The sequence below is a fragment of the Anser brachyrhynchus genome (assembly GCF_964034855.1).
Source record: "Anser brachyrhynchus genome assembly, chromosome: 10".
Lineage (NCBI taxonomy): Eukaryota > Metazoa > Chordata > Aves > Anseriformes > Anatidae > Anser > Anser brachyrhynchus.
Genome location: NC_137705.1, coordinates 3,396,805 through 3,415,664, shown reverse-complemented (window position 1 = coordinate 3,415,664; position 18,860 = coordinate 3,396,805). Strand labels below are relative to the sequence as shown.

Sequence of the window (18,860 nt, the reverse complement as noted above, 5' to 3'; positions counted from 1 at the left end):
CTTTTTTTCTTAACCTGGTTCAACCTGATTTGACTCCAGCCAACAATGAGTCACCCATGAAGAAAATTTTCCTGTAGGTCTGGATTTGTAGTTATGAGCACACAGAGAGAAAACCACACAGGGCTGAATTTATAAATGTTTAATTTGTTAAACATTTTACCAATTAAAACAACCCTTTTAAAATCTAATAGGCTGTTCAGTTTTTACTTATCAACATTCCCCAAATAGTACTGGAGATTGAACTCACTGCATATATTTAATATCCATAGATTTTCTGTATCTTGGATGTTCTTTATATTCTGTACTGCACAGAAATAAATACATTTATTAGACTGGCTAAAATAGATGCAGAATTTCATTTTAATGTATGTCTTTAAAAAGCTTGTATATCCTTCCCATGTTTACTTTTCTGTTTTATGGTTCTGTTTTTCACAGTTAACTGTCTGATACCTCGCTGAACATTTAGTGGAAGGAACTTTATGGATGCATAAAAATAAAGCTAGACTATTTCTTTTGAACTGGTTATCTAAATAGCAGGTGGTATCTCCTAGAAATTTTCAAAAAAATACATTTAAAAACACATCTGTGAATATCTTTGCAAAATTTATTCTCTTCTTATATGTTATCAGTTTCATGATGTGTGAAGAAATACAGCTTTTCTTTTGTCTTATTATGTGCTTCAATTTTCTACTTGAAAGCCTGATCCCCATTTGTGATACTTACTTTCAGTGATGATATCCCAGATGGGGAATAATTTCAAGATGAGGAGTATATTTTGGAGAAAATATGAACTCCACAATCCAAACTTGATTCTTAAGGCATAAAAAACATATTAAAACCCTAGAATATTTTCTAGTAGTAGCTAGAGCTGCCAAACCTGCAATGTCTCATTTTTCCTGGCTTCCATGAAGACTCATGGGTCAACCAACCTGCATTTAAATATGAAGTATGCTTTACACTTTGTTAAAGCTAGGCTGTTAATGTAAAATTAAATTAAAGTAGTTGACTGGTTCTTAAATATATGAGTATTTCAATTGGCACATCTAATTCAGTGCAAACCTGTATATGAAAACAAATCTATAAGGTTTAATTTTTCCAGTTATAATATACTGCTATTGGCTTTTGCTGTTTCTGGGAGTTAGAAACGTGGCGCAGAGCTTGAGGAATATCCATCTGTAAGGGGAAGTGACTGTTATACAAATGTAATGCAAGGACCTTTGGAACATGCTGATTAAAACATGTCATAGATGTTTATTATTTCTCCTCCGCTTGCTTTAACTCCAACCTTGCAGCCTGGCAGCCTGGGGGACATGCACGCCCACCTTCCTGCCGCAAAAGGACTTGTCATTGCACTGCTGGCTGGTCTACCTGCCACGTTAAAATTTCATCAGTCACGCTCATGGTGCTTGTTAGCGATCACTCAAAAACAATACACAAGTGTCTCAAGCAGTGATTAGAGGAAACATGCGTGTGTTCATTTAATCCCCCTCGAAGACCTCCAGTGACAGGGAAATAAGGATTTATCCCCTTCACAGTGAAATATGGGGGGAACATAAAATACATGCAATAATTGTTAAATAATAATAATAAAAAAGTGAAAGGAGATCTCAAGCCAGATATTCTTGTGCATGAAGAGGAGTGAAGAGGAGAAACTAGAATGAGGTGAAAGAAGCCATGGTGCCAATTTACCCGATCCACTGAGCTGTGCAGTGCGTGACAGCAGGCAAATCTGGATGGTCTGAGCTGGGCAGTATTTACTGTTTGTCAAATTGACCCCAAATGATCTGAAGACAGCTACTTTGAAATTGCATTATTATAACAGGACATTGGTTTTTATTTCACTAATTTTATATGGCAAACTACTTTGTCTAATGAAAAGGAAATTCTATCTCAGTTACAGGCAAAGTATTAATAACTCAGTGATGGTCACTTAATAAGAATTATATAAGATGCTGAACATACAAGTACATTTTCTAAGTCTTAACTATCTATATAAAAAACATCAAAGATAATATGATGACTACTTTTTTTTTTTTTTGGGGTGGGGGAGGCTGGAAAACAGGATTTTTACAGTAATATTTGAACATTTCGCATGTGATCATACTGTAATATGGAACGACGTCAATGGCATTAGTATGTTGAGGACAGAAAGAGAGGGAGGGATCACCCAGCAGGACTAAAACTTCTCCCATTCAAGTGTTTGTGCTTCCTCACCTAATTCAATGCTGAGACCTGAATGTTTGTCCTCCACATTTAATGGATGCTATCTCTACAAATAAGACACTTTTCCTGATAGAAGCAATTGTACTGCAAGTACATGAGGTATCATCTCTTTAAAAATAATTTGATACTCATTTTGCATGAGCAATTTTGCAGGCTAACCCCTCTGTTTTTGTTTGGGGTTGGTCTGGTTTTACGTTGCACTACCAGGCACCTATTTCCTAATAACATTTCTGTAATGTGGCTTTGTAAACAGGGCTTTACTTTTTATAGAAATTTATTTTATGAATTCGATAAGAATTGTCCCTTTTGAAGCCCAAATATCTAGTTTCTAAAACTGTATGCCTTTAAGTTGGAAAATGGGAGCATGTGGACAGGTAAATAGATATACTTATACATCATACTACCGGCCTCCTCGGGACAGGATTGTCAATGGATAAATTGGTTTTGATACAGATCTTTCATAAATGGGTTTGCCTTTGCAGTAACACCAGGCATGGAAAATTTCTCTAGAAAATTATTAACATGGAAAAATAGGGTTGTAATAGACACTAAACTGTGCCTTACATGTATCTACTGCCAGTGGAAGCTGTGTGTCTCCTATTATGATCTATGATGGTTCAGACCCCTCAATTTATCCCTTATGGCCCATCAAACACAATATTTCTGTACACAAAGTTTTGTGGTCCTTTTAAACTGATGCGTCCTTGGATCTGATATAGCACTTTGTTACCTCTAAGAGGTATGCTGGAAGAATTGTTTCATTCAGAGCATTTTGAATAGAGTACATAAGTGCAATCCTTTATGGTCCTTGAGAACTGATAATGTGGGAAAGGATACTTTATGTCAAAATATTATGGCTGTATTATCATTATAGAAAAATATATTTTCAAACATCCATTCAAGTCAAAGAACATTTCAGGAAATGTACTTACTAAATCAGATGAATAATTTATTTTGTACTGGTAGCGTTGCATTAACATAGAGAATTTCAAAGGGACATAAAGGAGGTAGGCGAGCAGTCGGTTAGAGCTGAGTGCCTAATGAATTTAGTCATTCAAATGTCCAAAATTATATAAATGGATTATTTATGAAAATCAGCAGTGTTATTTGTACAGATTGATAATAAATTCTGTTTCATTAGTGACCAGTATTTTAAGATTTAAAACTAAGACTGATTAAATCAAGTAAAATATGCATGTAAATTGTCATTATGTGGATGGATACACCTTACTAGATTAAATTTAGATTTTATATTTGCTCCACACTTTATTTTTCAGCTCATTTTTTATTACTGTTCATTCCTTCCACATCACAGATTATAAATTCAGCTGTGGTTTAGTTCAGGTTAGGCTTTGGATGTAACGGTTGGAGGAGAAAAAAACTCTGTTTCTCTCTCTTTTTTTTTTTTTTCCATTTTTCCTGTGTCAGTATTTTATACAAGGTCAATAACAAGCTTCAGTGTGTTTACAATTACCAAGAGGATGGGATTTGTTATTGTGCACAGACAAATGTGCTGATGCTTCCATTATTTATGGACAGGAGATAAAAATCATGCAACGTACTGAGACAAAAGTAAGGTGTATGTTTTATATCTATATTTTTGATGAGTTCTCTTAATAGACGTTGGTCATTGCATGGTTCCATGACTGTGTAATGTAAATTTTTCTTTGTAGTAAAGCTGTCAAAGCTTTTTTTTTTTTTTTTTTTTTATGGTTCACGTTTATGTAACTTGGAAGCAAACATCTCACTTCCTATAGTATTTAAAATCAGAACTGCTTGTTTTGGACTGCCTACAGTCTAAAGGGGTATGTAAGGATAGGATAAATATATTCCCTTGATACTGAGATAATTGATAATTTTTAGGAAACTTTAACCAAGAGAATTGGTTATAAAAAAAAAAAAAAGAAAAAGAAAAAAAAAAAGAAAAAAGAAATACACAATTCATTGAGAAAAAAAAAAAAAAAAGTCCCTGAAATGTCCTTAAAACCCATGTTCTATTATGTGATGACCATGTGCAAAGAGCTCTGGGTATTGCAGCCAGAGAAGGTGAGCCAGGAGAGCAGCAGAGTCCACTGCTGTGCGCTGCTTTAGAGCATCCAGAAAGGGATGTAAAGCTGCGGTGGTGTGGATCTCAGCCAGCTCCCTTTGCTGCTGTGGCAAAGCAGGATCAATACCTCCTGCAATGGATTCCTGTTTTTCAGGGTTTGGAAGTCTGTATTATATTCGTGTTTGTCTGTTGGTTAATCTCAGTGTCTAGTGATGAATTTCTACTGGCTAGAAATGTTTTTTATTCTAATCAGATTGGAGCCTGGCGTATTGATGCCCTTTTCTTTGCCTTGATCCATCCCATAAAACGTCAATAGATCTATTCTCTGCTACTTAATCTTTCAATCCCTATTGCTTTCAGCTGGCTGTTAAACTGGTTTGACAGTTGCGTCTCCACGAATCTGTTACACCTTGAAATGCCAGTGCAACAGGCACTCCTAACTGCTTAGAGTCATGTGTAAAGCTCATATAGGTAATTATAAAGGGGTGAGGTTGGGGGAAGGGTTATAAGTGGTGGAAGAAGAAGAGGTTTTCTAGGAGAAACTCAGAACACCTGTTTTAGGTTTGCAGTTTCAATTGCCTTTGGGAGAGTCTCCCTCTTTTTTTTTCAGGGGAAAGAGAGCAAGCCTTGTTTCCTGTAGAGGATTGTGGCTGGAGGTTGGGAGGTATGAACTCCTTCTTGTGTGTCTGTGTGATGGGCAATAGTCCTTTGACCTGTTTACTGTAGAGCATTTAATACTATAAGTTTGATTATGTCACGATTGCACTGTGTGGGAGATGTTACTTGAATACGGATCTTTCCCAGGACTAAGGTTTTGTCACCTTGCCTGCATCATCTGACTGTTGTCATAACTTGCTGATTAGATCTGAATCTTGCTATTTGTCTTTTTTTTTTTTAATGGTATGGAAAGGTAGATTCCAACTTGTTTTGAATTTTCTTTGATAGTTTGTAAGTTAATGACCTTTATTAGATGAAAAATGTCTGAAAGTGTAACTGCATTGAATTTTGCATTACATTAAATTCATGACCCCTTGCTTTATTTGTTATCTAGTGAATTTGAATAGTGAAAACTAGACTCACTTCCAGAATAGCACAAAATCTTTAATTGTGCCTGTTACATCTCAGTGTAAAAATGAAGAAGATGTCTCTGCTAAAGCAGAGAAAATGCTTTTATAATAGAGAAAAAAACTTTAATGAGAGGTGGATGTCTTTTATGTAGAGATATTTTGAATATCTTGAGAGCAATAGTGCTTTTATAATTGGGTGATAACCATGTGCTGTCCAGAACAAGGTTTTTTAAGTACCTTATCTTTTTTCTCAGAAGCCACTTCTGTAATTAGCAAATAATTATATATGTTTAATATAAGCCAAGCAAATTTAATTTTTAACCTTTTTAAATTTTTAACCTTGATCTTCATCATATGTTCTTCAGACCTACCCCTGCTGCTAAATGCAAGAAGGATACCGTAGTTTCCTGGTCACATACTCAACTTTATACCTGGATGTATAAATGGTTCATGAAAGCATTCATAACAATGTACCTACCCTTCCAGGCCAGAAAGTTATGGATATTTAAATACCTTATTAATAACTTCTCTATTGTGCTGCTATTTGTTTTTAGTTGAGCTATGATGGTTTCCCTAGAAAAAGACCCCAAAACAAATGCTTATAAAGGGATTGTAAGCCCCTATTTGCAGTAGAGTTTCTATACTGATCTCAGCGCATCTAGAAAGTAAAAGGGTTAATAAGTATGATGCTGAGGTTGGATTTTGTTAGCAATATTTCCCTCTGTTATTATGATGAAGGTAGCAGAGCTAGCTAATCAAAATCACTTGTCCTTAATCATTTAAAATTTGATGAAGCAATTCATTCTCATTGTATTTTTGACCCATGTAATCGTTACATTATTAAAGCCTGTGTGTGTTTCAGGTAATCAGAATATAAAGACTTTGTGAATTTCAAACTATAGCAGAAGTCTATAAAAAAATATCTTCCAAGCATCATCTTCTGTCACAAAATGAGCCTTGGAAAAATAGGGCTCACTAATGTGAAAAAGAGCAAAATGGTAATGAAAATGCCAGGTGAAGACGAGTCAATTTACTCAGACATGTTTTGGGATGTTACAAACAAAAATAATCTTTGTGCCTGTAGTACATAGGAAGTAAAAGAAGGCATTAAAACATTTCCAAACAAAACCTGGATTCAGGTGATTTTTCTTACATTGTGGTTTATGCTTCTGCCAGTTACCATATCCTCTGAGCATAGTGAGAGGATAAACAACGTCTGTCATCTGTCAGATGCTGATGTTTGTTAAAATGCTTTAGGTGGCAAACTCTAAAATTACTTGTAATGTATTAATGGAGAACTTTTGATATAGTGGTGTTTCACTGGGGACTGGTTGCTTGCTATGATCATGCCACACTTCATCCTTAGACGTGAAGAACAACTGCAAATTTGCAATTTCTAGGTTCACAGATGATAATCTTTATTTTTTTTTAAGTCTTCCCCCCTCCCCAAGAAGATATTTCTTAAGAAGTCTACTTAGAAACTGTAGTCAACATCACCACAATTAACACACGATCAACTATTCATTCAGCGTATATACTTTGAGATATTATTTGTTAAAATATGTACAGGCATACAAATAAAGGTTTCTCTGGAAAACCGCTGTTGAAGCATGGCGATTCCCTCTAGCCAGGTTGTCAGAAACAAGAGTTGTTGCCAGTCCCACTGTGTGGTCAGAGACTTTCTTGCAGGCTTCTGCCCATAGGGTTCACTGTTGTGTTGGGGCTGTTAAATTCCACTTTGCATTAATATAAGCACAGAAAGGCTTTTGCAATTTTTTTTCTTGCCAGTTTACTAGTGCTCAGATGAAGCTGTGTAAATTTTACGTGGCCTAACTCTCAACCAATGAGCTCAAAATACTAATGCATTTTGTGGTGATGCTCTTGAGGTGTGGAATATAAAACAGGTATAGGTATATCCGATGTGATTTATGTAGAAGTAGATGGTGGTTTATGGCTTCTAAGATCAGGTTAAACGTCTTCGTTTGGTGCAGTTTTCTTGAAGGAAAGTTAATTTTGGTCAATTGGGTTTGAAACATTGAATTTTTAATTTTTGAAAGTGCAGTACAGATCTAATATCTGGCTTATTCATTCAGAGCTTGCTGTCTGGGCTCATTAGAGGAGATATACAAAGAATTATGCTATTCTTTTCCAGATTCGCTATATTCAGATATACTTAAAGATATCAGAGATCTGATCTTAGTCATAACTTACTGAGCTACAACTAACACCTGTGGAAAACATGCATTCCAGTATGGTTTCGAGCAGTGACATATTAAGACATTATTCGTTCTGGAATTACTGCTTTACTCTCTTCCTGTTAAATTTATAGGAATTAAATATTTCAAATGGAATCAAGTCAGGTTTGATTATTGCTTCTTATTAAAATATTCAGCACATCGTTCACAGGTTTAACTTTCTGACTGTCTCAGAGCCATTATGTTTTATTTTTTGTAACTATATATGAATGTAATCCACTTGGTAAGATGTGTGCACTCAGTAATTATTTCAAATCTGCCTTTGGATACATAGTAAGGGGTATAATAATGATGGGCTGAACATCAGGGTAGTTTAAGTTTTGTAATTTGTTACTATCTTGTTGTTTTTTACTTTTACATGTAACAGTCTTGTACAGGATAATTTCTCTCTGATTCTCTCTAATCATGGTAATTGGAAAGAATGTACCATCATCTCAAAGGCAGGATTTCGCTACCACTTGAATGCATAATTTTCTGCTTGAATTCTGTGGTATGGAGGAATAGGAATTGCTCTCCTCATGCTTCAGCCTACTTTCCCCACGTTTCCACCCAAACAGATTTTCCTGTTCTGTAGCCCTTGGGGGTCTACAAGAGCAGAGTTGTTTTCAGAGTATGCTGTACTGAGGGTCCTGTTGATCACAGCGGTCATCAAGATTCCTGCCAAGATGAGAACATAATGAAAAAGCTGAGCACAGTAATTCTGTGACTCAAGGCTGGAAACCGAAAATGGAGGAAAGAATCAGGGAAGTGGAAAAGAACCAAAGATTTTATTATTTGGGTAAGGTGGCCTGAAATTTTTACTTTAAAACAACTAGTAATGTTTAATGCTTGCTTTAATTATTTATTTAATCAGTTTGAAGGAGCAGTCTTGAGTAGAATATCCTGCCACTGAAGTAGACTTGATATGAGCTCAGAGGCTCACCATGGGAGGTTAGTTTGTTGTTCTCTTCTGTGGCCTTGTGCTGGGCTCGATACAACCAAATGACAGCTATGGGGTGACTGCTACCCTGAAAATGAGGAAAAACCAAACAAACACGCAAACAATGTAGAAACAAAAACCACTATGAAACGTGTAGTAAAAAAAAAAGTAACCATTCTGCGGTTACATCTATGATCTCTTTTTTTTATTTTGCCCCCTCTGGAGATATGTACGCTATTAAAGTATTCATGCAAGCGAGAAGGCATTGATTTTTTTACACATCTTCAACAATCAAGTTGAAGACCATGTAAAGGTCACGGCTTGTCCTTTCGTAGCTCCTGCAGGTAACCAGTGCTTCCAGTGGCACATCCTTGAGCAGCCGAGCTGAGCACCTGCCTCAGAGCCTCCATCGCTGCTGCGTTCCCACAGGGCAGCAGCGGGATGCCAGGGCTCCTGGGCTAAGCCTCTGGCATTAACGTGGGCTAGCATGAACTGAATGAGCAGAAATCCTTTTTTCCCCCTACATCTTTTTTTACGAGTGTAGAAGTTCTACCAGAGAATACCTCAGGTTTAATAGGAGCCTGAAATGCTAAAGGTATTTATTTCTTCATAAGTTTCTTCCTGGGTGATTATTTATTGCTTCTGTGAATGTCTAGAACACTTTCACATGCCACTGTATTTTGTATATGTATTTTAGAAGTCTTAAGATTTCCTTTAAAAACGCCTGTCCACACACAAATTTAATGCATGTACTTCTATGAAATTGCATGTGTGGAAGCTTTTTAATTTTTTAATTACTATTTATTTATTCTGGTTTGAGCACAAAGCTCAAGTTTCACTCACTGATAGGCTGGAGAGATTGGCTGAAGAAAACCACAAAACTTCTACTTTGTTCCAGTTATAATATATTTTGCTTAACATTTCATGAAAGAAGAAAAAGTCCTCATTAGTGGAAGCTTTAATGACACTCATTTTTCCTTATTTATTTAATAAGTAAATGCACTTGATGAAAGATTACTTTGTGCATAATAGAGATGATGAAAAATCATGATGTAGAAAGCAACTTTCTTTTTATAGAGCTCTAAATAATTTGTCATCCAAATATTTTTTGTAGGTTATAAACACACCCACAAACTCTTGGTTGTTCTCCTGTATGTATGTCATGTTAAGACTGAAATACGAAGTACGTTAACTTTAATGGGTTTTAAATGATATACTGAGTAGCAAATCTCTTGTCTGTAGCCCATCCCTGGTTCTTCTTTTTTTAAAGACCAGTTCTCCTTTTGCCTGCCCCCTACCTGAAATTACAATTAGCTCTGCAAAATGCATTGAGTATTTTCACTGATTGAGATTGCTTTGATTATGAAAGCAGTCCTCATAATCATATAGCTGCATGTTATTGATGGCATATCTGACAAAAGCTTGCAAAATACAGGTGATTTCAAGTGTGCTGCAGTTCTCAAAAATCATTTTACCAGCCCATCATATCTTTCATGAGTTTTTATCCCACTGAATTTCCAATCAGCCCTTGTACTTAGTGAATTATTTAGCTGCAGCTCCTATTTGGCAGGGTGATTACTGTGTAATACTTAGCTAGCTGGTGTAGCATTCACTGGGAGCTTTACCTATGTGAGTATAAAAAATCTAAGCCAGCATCTTTTCAGAAAATGAATATAACACTTTATTTTTTTTTGAGTAACACTGTGTCATTTTTCATTAACCTTCTGTGCAATGGTGTAACTCTTTATCACGGTCAAAATTCTGTTGCTGGTATTTTGAAAAGTTTTGGCTGGACTAGATATAGCAAAGCAGCATGATGCCAAGAAAATAAAGAATTCCATCTTTCTTGCTCTTCAGTTTAATACAGTAAATAGTTGGCTGACAGTGAAACTCATGCTGAATTAATCAGTGACCAATGATAGTGCAGAGGAAATATGAAGTGTACCTGCAATTAACCTGAACGTGTACACAGGATAATAAATGAGAGACCTTTCTGACACTTAAACAGCTCCACTTCATGTAAAGAAAAACTCCTAAGAAAATCTGTAAATTATTCTTCAATATACAAGTTGTTATCCAAATTGTACTCTCGCTGAGAAGGGGTGAAAAGGCTTATTCAGTGTGACACATTTTCTATGCCTCTTCCACTAAGAAACACTCTCTATTAACAGAGATCTCCCCCACCCCAGCATTGTGGTGAAAGGAAAATAAGCCTCATTGGGAAGCAAATACACACTTAGTATACTTTGTACAGATCATTACAGCTATATCATACATGAAAAGGTTAGTGACAAAATGCAAGACTGTAAATGTATGCTTAGAAATGGTGTGCGTGTCATTCAAGCGTTTTCTTTTCATAAGGAAAGCAAGCTCTTCAAACTTACAAAAGCTATTCCTCTAGTAAAACGATGTTTTAGACCTGCCATCAGTTTTTGCTAGCTATTTTTCAAACCTGTCACTTTGTGCTGACTCAGACATGTGCAGTGTTGCTATTGCAGAGACGGTTAAAAATGTCTTGGGCTGGGTGGGTGGGATGACAGTCAAGTATCTTCCCAGCCAGAAGGAATGTTTGCGACGCGTGTTCATCAGTCTTAGGCTGAGACTCTCTGGGACTGGTAACTAAGTCTTCTCTTCCTCTTTGTTGAGAATTAGAAGCCAGACAAGCCCTACAAATCCTGCGGAGCTTTCCCTCTATGCCCAGGTTAGCAAATAATTTGCCATTGTAGTAAGCCCTTTACGTGGGGAGTGAAGTGGAATAACAATTTTGGAGAGGTGTCTTATTTTTTTTTCCTGCACCTTTACTATAGTATTGAAGTTTGTGGACTCAAGAGAATACATAAATTTATTTTTGATCTAAAAAGTGATTTTTGATAAATCAGGAACAGTGCTACGTTTCTACTCTTTTTTTTGGCAACTTCACTGACTGCCCTGTAGGTTCTCTAGATGTGTGTATAGTAATAGTGCCATTACAAGGACTTTACAAAGATGTGTGCTCTAGAAATAACTCTGATATGTGGGTGTATAACCAGAAAATGTCTGTCCTGCGGTGCTTGATTTGCAAATGTTATAGCATGGTGATCAATCAAATTAAATCATACAGTTAGATGACTGACTCATCCATAAAGAAACCTGGTAATTATAGTCTTGAAGTCAATGGTACTGAAATCAGTCACATGCAGCAGCCATAATTATAGAACATGATGCTCCGTCATCGGAAGAAAGCGTTCTCCCCCACCTCCAAGAACCAACAGGGAAGCTAACAGAATATCACGCAGGTTAATTAATGGATTGTTATTAACCACTTATGCTGACCTTGTGAGCCAGATATTTTATATCTCTTTCACAAGCAGTGTATTTTGTAATGCTAACACAAATGGGCCGGAACTTCAGAGGGGAAAAAAGTCTGAAACAGTGCAAGATATCTGAATTATTCATACCTCAAGACATGTGCTCTGTGAATTGTTTGTTTTTTAATGCAGTTCACAGATTCATAAACTGTCTTAAAATCCAATGATTTCTGGTCTGTCAAATGCAGTGTCAAACTTGGCTGAAAGCCTGCATTACTGGGCCTGATGAAAAGCCTGGGTAAAACCATGGGCATTGTGCACAAGAAACGACCTGAAGGAAGCAGAATAAAGGGAATGGGGCGGGTTGGGGGAAAACTCCATCTCACTCCAGTGAACCCAAGCCCTATTCTTGCCTTAAAACCTGAGCTAGTACAGAAATACATGGCTGACAAAATGCAACCCCCCCCCCCTCAAAAAAAAAAGTTGTTAAAGTTGTTCATGGGGTGTGTGTGAGAGGACAATTCCTCAGCAGAGGAATGAGGAATACTGGGTTGTTAGGTAAGAGAGGAATGTTGGCTGTAGCCACAGCTGTCCTTGGGAACTCACCAAATGGGAGCAGTTGGTCCAGACCAGGCATCCCCACTTCTACCCTGACATCTAGTACTTTATTATTTCAGAAAACGTGCTCATATTTCAAGTTTGATAAATTTTTTTTTAATTTACCTACCTTCCTTTTTGTTTTAAATTAACATATATGTTCTTTGAGGTTTTCATTTTTTACTGTCTAGTGCAATGGGACTGCTAGATGCTGCTGTACAAAATATACAATAGTAATAGGAAGGATTCAATATGTTTGTCTGGCTCGGAAAGTAAAACAATGGTGGATAAATGTAGAGTGTAACATCTGATTTTTATTTTTTTTCCAAGTCTAGTATAGAGGAAAGCTGTATCTTGCTCTTGACTTGTGCTGCTGCGACTGTTTTATTGAGCTTGATCAAAATGCTATAAATTGCATTTTTATGTAAATGCAAGAATGAAATGCACACAGAAGATAAGATCAATTGAAAAAATGTGAATTTCCTCACCGCAAGTGTGTGTGGCACTGTCCTTCAGGACCTCCACCTGAAATGCAGGCAGAGCTTTTCTCTCCTGGCATCACTAGAGGGCACTCAGTAATTGCATTTCGCTACTTTGCCACCCATTTCAGAGCCCTCAAATCTTTCTTTTTCTTAAAAGGCAGCACATGTATTAAATACAAAGATTTCTCAGACATCGCAACAGGATTTATTGCTGATAAATAATTCTCAATAGAAATGTAAAATAACAGTTGTGTTTAAATAGTGCTGTAATGCAGCTTCCTCCACTCCCCCAAGTGCTATAATCCGAAGGCACGGGTATTTATGTCTGACGAGAGGTGGGATGCTCTCAAGCCATCCTTGCATCATAACTTCTTCCACAGATGCTTACAGCCGAGAAGAGTATTAGCAACTCCGGGAGAATGTTATCTGAGCAGAAAATGGGTTTGTTGTCAGCTTTTAGCGTAAGGAATGTGTTGAGGAAAGGTAAGGGGAGAGGAGGAAGCTGGCAGGAGGGCAACATGGCTGCGGGGCAGAGCTGTGCACCAGGGAGGACAGCTCAGGAGCCACAGCTCATGATCCAGCTCTTCATTGTCAGATAGAATGATTCATATTTGGCTGGTTTTTATGTAATATATTACTCTGGGCAGCAAGTACAAAATTAACCAGCAAGCACCAACCATATGTCATGCTCTTTTTCCCCTTGAACCCAGAATGACCGAATCAAAGTTGTGGTTTGTCCACTTCTCATTGTATGGCTGAAGTTGCTCAAAACTTGCAGCAACATTTTCTGACGCCTGCTTGAAGTGGAGTGGGGGACTTTGTTGCTGGATGCCACCAGCTCTCGCAGTCTCTCTTGGGAGATGTACAACAGATTAGCAGCTGAGCAGTCCTTTTGGAGCAAGACACCAGTGCAAGTCCACATCTGGGTTTTTCATAAGGCCACATCTATTTTCTTGCAAAAAAATCGAGGCTGAACTGCTTGGGGACATCTCTTATCTCTGTTCCCATATGCTGTAAGCCCAGTAGTGAGCTCTATTGTTTGAATTAAGTCTGTTTTCACCACAGGCTTTTCTGGTGAGAGAGGACTGTCCCAACATCCAAACCTCATCCTTCTTGGGAAGGGAAATCCTCAGCAATTTGGTGTGATCCAAGTGGTCCTTCCATCTCTGCTATCATCAGAAAACACAATATGCTTCATGGGCATACGGTTGCGAAATTGTTCCAGCTGCTCAATCCTGTGGCAGAGACCAGAAGCCAGGTGCAGGGAGTCTGAATCCACCTCTGAGTTGAATGTGTATGGCTGACTGGATGAACCACAACACCTTAAAGCAAAGTTGAATGCATAAAATCAACAATTTCTGTATGTATGTGGACACTTTCTTCTCTTGTTAAAAGTTCATCATTTAGCAGACACCAAAAAGGGAAAAGAAAAAAATAGAATCCATGTTTACACAAACTGCATTTTTTAGTTGAATGTATTATCAAAATATATTTTGTCATCTTCAGGAAGTGATCAAAACATGTACAAGCCCTGGCCCCAGAAATTAGCATTGCTATTTTCCTTCCTATGCTGTTCCTTTTCTTTTCAAATGAACGGTATCGAGAAAGTTGTAGTTCTTTTTCTACCTTTTTCAGGAAAGAAAGGGAAGCTAGAAGTTCATTTACATTGAATCGTATTAATAGCATAAAATATTTTAATAGAAACATTGAACAGCGCAGGCTGGAAGAGACCTTGATTGATCATCAGGTCCAACATTTATTTTATGTCCCTTAAGGCTGCAAAGTATATTAACTCCCCTTGAGTGAAGAGCTCCAGGATTATCTGAGGCTTCAAACTTCTGTTAAGATGCAGCTGCTTCACCTCATACCACTCCAAAAAAAACACAGAACAACTTTGGAAGTTGGTGTTCTGTACATCAGAAATGGACAAATGCACAGAAGATTTTGGAAGTTTATGATCAAGAACCAAAAAAGTTTGCCTGACAAGTGTTTGTATGCTGATGTTTCCCCTTTGGATCAAAAATCATTGTGGCTGCAGCCAGTAATTGCCAGTATTGTGATGAGTTTATTCATGAGAGATGGCTTTATGCTGGTTGAGGATGTCTCATTGTTCTGGAAGAGAGCAAATGGTCAGGCAAATACTTGGAGGAAAAAAAAATCAGTGCTTAGTCATTTTTGTTCTCTATATCTGAAAGTAAAGCCATTCTTTCCTGGTTTTGTGTGTATTGTATAGTAGAACATCAAACATGAAGAAAAAGAGCTGATGAAAACGCAAAGATGAAGAAATCTGGTAGTGAGCTGCCAAGAAGAAATATCTTATTCTTTAAAAAAAAAAAAACACATTTCTATAACTGAGTTTTGCTATGATAATAATGTAATGAGAAATAGAAGTCAAACATTTGGATTGTCAGGTGGAACATAGCACAACAGGCTTTGAATGAGGTTTTGTTGTAGCTTGTTCTATGAGAGTTGTACAGCTTTTTAATAATAATGAGAAGCACTGGAGAAATAATCTTTGATAGATGGGGGAGATTAATTCAGACAGTTGTGGTCTTCCTGAGAAAGGACTCACAAAGAGCTTGGATTTGGGAAAGTAAGGAGGAAGTAAGAATTAATCTGAAGATTTGTCCCCAGACTCGCACCCTTTTGTGTCCCTCAATATCAGAAGGTTTTATGTATTGAGCATACAAATTACTTAAAATATAGATTTTGACATTTTACCTCTGCTCCAGAAATCTCAAGGATACCTCTCTCTTTTATGACATGCTGCAGCACATCGGATCCTCAACTCTCTCCAGTTATACTTTGTCAAAAGCTGATTCTCCAGCCTGCTACAGTTAACAATCAATAAAGACATAATTTGATTTAGGAAAAGGCCTTATCAGAAAACTTATTGAGGCATCTTGTGTCTGCTTCTGCTATGTAGGCTGTAAAAGATTAATACTATAATGCACTTATGAAGTTTTCTTGAGCTTTCCTAGGTATCTCACCCAGGGAACAATGTATGCTGGCATTTGACTTTCATTGACATAATTATAGGTTGAGGTCTCAGTAGCTTTGATCACAACACTTGTTACATTAAGTATTGTCTGGGTGCCTAATGATGCAATTTGACTGCTTTGGACGTGGCTGTGGGAGCCGATGGAGAGAATCCCTTCCAGCCTGTCTCTGCCCCAAAAGGTAGGCTTCCCTTCTCCACGTGCTGACAGCTACGCAGAGTGTTAGATTGCTGCTTTAATGCAAGGGTTTAAATGGAACCTGTAAGTGCTTAATGCCTTTGGTAATCAGGTGGCTTTGGCACCTGTACATAGGCTTTAGCAATCTGACGCCAGGTATACAGGTTTGGGGACTTTGCCTGTTTCCTTTGGATTATCCACCATTACTCATCTGAATGTTTGCAATTGCTATAATCCTCTCATTGTATTGTGTTTTGCATTGCCACAGCAACAAATTCCAGCATGACTGGAGTGATAACCGCAATGAACTGGCACAGAATACCATCTCATAAAGATCAGAGAAATGAAGAAGACAATTACTTCTCATTTTTCTGCATCCTGGCAAGATGTGGGAATTCATAGTAATTTCACTGCGTAGAAATCAAATCTAATCAATACTTTTGAATTGCTGCCTTAGCCTATATAGAAGCAAGTTTCAGGATTAATTTTTTCATCTACAAGAGTCATAGAGCCTTTCTTTTTAATTGTGCTACGTATTTCAGTATGCAAAGTGCTCTATTTAAATAGGAATAGGATTATTTCATTGTTCAAGTTAATTAAGATGGGTAATTAAATGCTACAAGTAAGGTTCTCTGTATTTTACATTTTATTTCCATTAAAAGTGATTTCCAAGTACAACATAAATGAATTGTTTGAGATTCCAAATCAGCTTTTCTAATTCTTTTTCCGTATTGTACGATCTCTTTCTGCCCTTCGATATTTTCACCTTTTGAAACAAGGATCAGGACAAGCATTCATGAGAAACAATGTGAGTTCACAAATTCTGGTCATGTATTTCAGTAACTACCTTGATATGTATTTTAGGCCTGCCTTTTTTGGTTTCCTAGTATGCTTGGAAGCTGTGGAAAAACTATCCACAGTGACTAATCTGTATTTTCTGACTCCTCCCACCATTTTATCTGTACATGTTGCTGATTTGTCTCTTTTACTTTAATCTCTACTTTTGGAGCAGAGCAATTACTTGATTGTTCTTGTGGATAAACAGTTGGTGTTACAGTTGTCCTCTCTGAAGAAAGAAAGGTCTATGTCTGGTGAAAATCTAAAGCTGTTCTTTAATTGTACAATAAGAAGTTATCTCTGTACAAATATGTTACTGTTTGCTCATTTCTTGATATGAGGAAGGCATAAAAAGGTTGTGCTGCTACAAGATTTTTGGGGCTTTTAAAGTTTTTATTATTTCTTTGCCTTACTGTATCATAATTGTGGCTAGGCAAGAAAGCAAACTGGAAAACGAAAGATGTGCTTTCCCAATGACACTTCCTTATGCCACGCCACTGGAATAGGTAGGTCTTGTCACGTTGTCGTATGCTGGTGAGATACTTGCTGGTAATGAGCTGGAGAAGATGTCTTTCAGAACACGAGCCTATGGGTAACATGAGCTAAGTGACTGTTTCTGTGCAAGTATCATGACAAGTTTGTTGTTTCAAAACAATACTGGTGTCAGTGTGAAATCCCAAAGGAAATGGGGCCATTAAGTGCCATTATATTCACTTGGGATTAGTGCAAAGCTTTGGCTTCATTTATTTCTTTTTTTCTTTTCCTCAGTTGTCTGAGCAAGGAGACAGTCCTGAAGTTTCAGGCAAGCTCTTGCATCTGGTTTCCCCTTGGCACCTGCTATGAACTCGTTAAGGTTTTGTGACTTCCAGCCAGTCCCCAAGCTCTTTATGGCTATCAGAGCCTCAAACTGACCCTCAGTTGCTTTCTGAAAGCAATGTGAAATTAGAACTGTAAAATATCGCAAAGATTTCTTGTGTCACATCGTCTATGAGGGACAGAGAAATGCTAAATAAATTATCAATACCTACATTTATTTTTTTTTTTAAAGTTTGAATTTAGGATAAGGGAGAGTGTTGTTTCCAATAAAGAACACTCCCTGGATCCAGTTAATAATGTAAGTATCCCCTGAAGTTTTCTACAATGATTTTCCTGCCCTATGACAAAGCCATTCTGTTTCCATACTGGCCATTCCACAAGTGCCAGCAAACTGGTCTTTGGCACATGGCATTTACAACCTATTTCAGGAAGAACATAGGAAGCCGGGTGCTTTAATAAAAGAGACCTTTTTAGATGTTGTAAGACAGGTTTGAATGCACTTCATGGTGCAGTGAATCATGGCAAACATGCTCTCCTTTGCTGCTGCCGAGGATGTTTGCTTTGCATTGTTCAGCTATCACCCCCTTGGCTGACAGATGCTGTTGAGACAGTATGGTGCGTATCCAAGTTTTAAGGCTGAAAAGTGAGGCTGATCTCTTTTGCATGAATTGAGTTTCTGTTTGAGTTTTGGCCCACTGCAAAGTTGGCTGCTCATTTTACTAAAGCAAACCCAGAATACTAAGCAGGTAATTAATTTATCTTCTTTGCCAAGAGTCAAAAGGCAGGATTCAGGAGGCATTGAAGACCAGCAACGGCTTTCATGAAACTGATCATTTCAGAAGTACATAAATATTATATAACTAGAATTTGTATGCAAACCACATTACCAAATATTGCTATGACATTCCCTTTTTATTTTTTTAGTGCTAATATTTTCCTGTTTCCTTAAAACGTTCATTGTGGTTCCACTTGTATTGGTTAAATAGGCTACAAAGCGCACAGATGAGGTGGGGTTGATCAGTTTGCTTGTACTTGGGCAGTTTCTGTATTGTAAGTAGAAGAGTGAGACAAGTGGCGTCAGAAGACAGCATTCAGAGGTGTAATGAACTACCTCTGTTTTTTAACTAGCAATAATAGGAAGGTGAATAAAGTCA

At 37.3% G+C, this 18,860-nt stretch overlaps 1 long non-coding RNA gene across 13 annotated transcripts in view; it reads left to right on the top strand.

The window, feature by feature from the left end:
* Positions 1–4,019: 4,019 nt before the first annotated feature.
* Positions 4,020–18,860, top strand: part of LOC308200283 — a 60,830-nt gene continuing 45,989 nt past the window's right edge. For 5 of the 13 annotated variants that reach the window (XR_013955424.1, XR_013955425.1, XR_013955426.1 and 2 more), the window contains exon 1: positions 4,740–4,934. This is a non-coding gene — a long non-coding RNA (uncharacterized lncRNA). Of the gene's footprint in view, positions 4,935–18,860 lie in introns of all 13 variants that reach the window. The other 8 variants (XR_013955419.1, XR_013955420.1, XR_013955421.1 and 5 more) reach the window with 6 other exon arrangements.